The following is a 3,877-nucleotide window of genomic DNA, read 5'->3' as shown; positions in this document are numbered from 1 at the left end:
CAAGGTGATCTTAAATGGAACCACAATCTTGGATCTACTGCTTCTCCTTTGATTTCCCACCTTGATATGCTCTTCTCTTGCTTGAAAAATGGCTTCACAACTCCAAAATGCTCTCTAGTGGCCTCCAAAGCTCCAAGGATACTCAAAGGAGGTTTAGGGTTTCGATGTGGCTATCTAAAGATGAGAGGGAGGCTGATATCTAGGGTATTATGTTCTTTATATAGTGACATACCCTAAAAATTAGGGTTTAGGGACTCTGAGAGTATGCTGGGCGTACTCCTCCCAGCCCCGCGTCCACTTACTTCTCTATGCTGGGCGTACCCCAGCTTACGATGGGCGTACTCTCACGCCTACCATTTTGCATGCATGGTCCTTTCTTGCCTTCTTTCTACATTAAGGACCAATAATGCCAATAACTTCAAAGTGCTATAACTTCTTCGTTCTAAGTCCATTTCCGATGAACTTTATATCCACGAAAAGGTGGCGGGAAACCCTACACCCTTAGTCACGCCCCCAAGCCTAAAACTTTACGAATAAACCCGAGACCTATAAAAGACTGAATCGCCCCTACCCTTTGGCCTCCGAGACCACAACCAAGTACTCTCAAAACTGGGTGTTACAACTGTCCCCCACTTAAACTAGAGTTCGTCCTCGAAGCCTTCTGCAGATACTTATCTCGGGTAATTCTCATGGGTCACAGTAGCCACTCCAAACTAGCCTGAATGCTCATAACCATTCTTATACAACGCTTAACCTTGTCTGCTCAGTTGAATTCCCGAAAGAAGCACTACACTTAACCTCCTGAGGTCCCACCATTACCCTGCACAATCGATGGCCTTCCCAAGGCAACTGTACCTAAGCGACAACCTTTCATGTCTCTGCGAAGGATAGATCCTTCGCTGTTACCCACTGAATGCTTCCACTTACTATGTCCAGATGTTGAACACTCAATTTAGCGCAAAAATCAGATAATCCTTCAAGTAGAAGATTCATCCCTGCAACGATTAGACTCATACGAGAGCTGCGCAATAGAGTCAAACCCTTTGCTCTGAGATTATTTATGTTGGATAAGGTGTCTAAGTCGATAACTATATTTGGTATGTACTTGACCCGGCTTGGCATGGTCCATTTGGGCTGCATCGACATCTCAACTGTTGGATAGACATAATGAGAAAAAGGAAACTTATGGTTTGTTAATATATTATAAGTTCTAATATATTAATATGGAATCGTATTATTTAATTAGTATTGATCAAGAATTAATTTGGAATTAATTTTGTGATCAAAAAGAGACTAACTAAATATATGAGGATTGGTTATGTAAATCATTCATTCTTATGTAGTGGGCTTATGGTTCATGATTCACTAGATTAGGATAGGACCCATTGGGTGCTCCATGGAGGTTATATCCCATGGATCATGGAGGAAATGAAAAGCCATGCACATTAGGGTTTACATGGTGTAACCCTACATGTGACACACTATATAAAGAACCTCATATGGAGTAAAATCGACTACTAAAAAAAGACAAGGAGGGCTAGCCGATTTTATGATCAAAGTGTTCTTATCTCAAGTTATTCCAAGAGTTGTAGGTGTTGTGTGAAACATTTGAGGCATCACATTTGGGGTGCTAGGCTCACAAGGTCTTAAGGAATCCAAGCTACAAGAAAAGGTATGTCATTCTACTAGTTTTATATTACAAGTACCCATGCCATGCTAGATAGGATGAAAACCTTGGAAAAATCAAATTTGCATGAATATTAGAGAAAACATAGACCCAAGGTTTCTAGGGTTGCATGTACACCATAATAGTGTTAGAATGCTCAAAACCCATCAGTGGTATCAGAGCCTAGTCTTGTTTTCTTTGTATTCGATGCAAACTGCTTGAAAAAGTCGAGAATTCTACAATCTGAACAGTGAACTCGCCGAGTCCATGGGGGGACTCGACGAGTCCATGACTAAATGCATCTTACTCGTCGAGTAGGTTCTTGCACTCACTGAGTAGGAGCCCCTGTGTGCAAAATTTCGAGTTTTGCTGCTGGAAATGGACTAGAATCATTACCTAAACTGTTTTGGATTTATAAAACCTATTTTTGATGGTGTAATGACTATGCTAATCCATTTTCAATGGTTATTATCAAAATTTCAAGTTTTTATATGTGTTTATATGATTCCTGAAATTGTTGATATGAATGTTCATACTTATGAGTTTTAGTAGATCATATGAATTATTTGCAAATTGTTCGTTAGTGTAATTCTTGATCTTAATGCCTATTGATGGAGTCCATAATTTGTCCTCAAGTTATGGATTACCAAAAGTCACTTCTTTAAATTGTCATTAAAGAGTCATAGGTTACATAAAGTGAAAAGTCTTCATTTTAATAAACCATTAATCTCATAAGTTATGAATATGAAAAGTTTTCAATAGTTTCAAAACTTGCCCTCAAGTTTTGGAATTTGTAAAGTCCTTTACAAAAACTTTAATTCCAAACCTTAAAGTTTTAAAAGTTAAAATTCAACCCTTATACTTTATAGTATTATAAGTTAATATATATATATATATATATATATATATATATATATATATATATATATATATATATGTATAAGAGCAAGTCAGTCTTACCGTTAGTAGGCCTCATTGACGAAGCCGGTCTATAAGGGGGTATAAGGTTGTTGCCTATAAAATGGCAGCTTAATGGGTGTCCACTCTCACCCACCGCTTCCTTGACTGGTGGAGGGTCGTTAGCCGAATGGGTAGGACAAGGACTATAATCCTCATTAAAAGTATAATGAAATATATAAAGTAACTGAACCTTTATAAATTCCTAATCTTAGTTACTTTAGGAAAATGTGAAATTGGTGCTAACCCATGAAATTACACTTTGTACCTTACCAAGTCGTTGGTGGAGCGTGTGTGGGTAACCGACACACTAACATGGACTAGTAAGAGTGGCAAAGGGTGACTTAATGTTTATCATAGATCGGTGGAGCGTGTGTGGGTAACCAACACACTGATTAGGTGATAAAGATTAAGGGTACCAAGTTAATTTGCATGGTTATTCACACCTTGTTTGTGATCCTCAGCATCCCAGTCACAAACTTGAGAGGGCACAATCGAGATTTAAACATGCCATTGAAAAGTTCAATGAATCTCAAAAGAATCTAGGATTTTCAATCCAATTAAAACCTAATAATTTATTTCGTTTTTCATGGTGGAAATTGGTGAATCGTCATTCACCTACCTTCAAATATTTTATAGCTTGGATTACGGCATCCCTCTTCCAAGTTATAAAGTATTGTGTTGGGTCCTAGCCTTAATATTACATTTGGGTGTCTTATTAAGGATTCTATATCTAATCTAAACTTGTCTTTCTTCTTTTCAGATGTTTTCCAACAATGTTGCTTCTAGCTCAAACGCTACCGGCTCCTTCTCTCTCATGAACCTTTGTGGGAGAGTCATCTTTGATGGTTCTAACTTTAATGATTGGATCAGGAACATCAGGATGGTCACTCGTTACGAGGACAAGGAATATGTCCTCGACAAGGAGCTGAAGGAAATAGATGAGTCTACTGCTACTCCAGAGGAGATCGCTGACTTTAGGGCACATGAGAGAGATGCTACCAAGGTGGCATGTATCACGTTGGCCACAATGAAAGCTGAACTCCAAAAGTTCTATGAGGACTTTTACCCTTTTGAGATGCACATGGACTTGATGGACCGCTACCATCAAAGTGCTCGTCAAGAGAGATATGAAATCATCTCTTCCATGTTAACAACCCGAATGAAGGATGGTTAACCCATCACGGGCCACATGCAGAAAATGCAAAGGTTTGTGGACCGTTTGCTCAAGTTCAATGTGAACTTCCCCGAGGA

The sequence above is a fragment of the Lactuca virosa genome, chromosome 5 (genome assembly GCF_052849685.1).
Source record: "Lactuca virosa cultivar CGN04683 chromosome 5, Lactuca_virosa_CGN04683_v6, whole genome shotgun sequence".
Classification (NCBI taxonomy): Eukaryota; Viridiplantae; Streptophyta; class Magnoliopsida; order Asterales; family Asteraceae; genus Lactuca; species Lactuca virosa.
The sequence above is the reverse complement of the archived record's forward strand: the minus strand, read 5'-3'. Positions refer to the sequence as shown.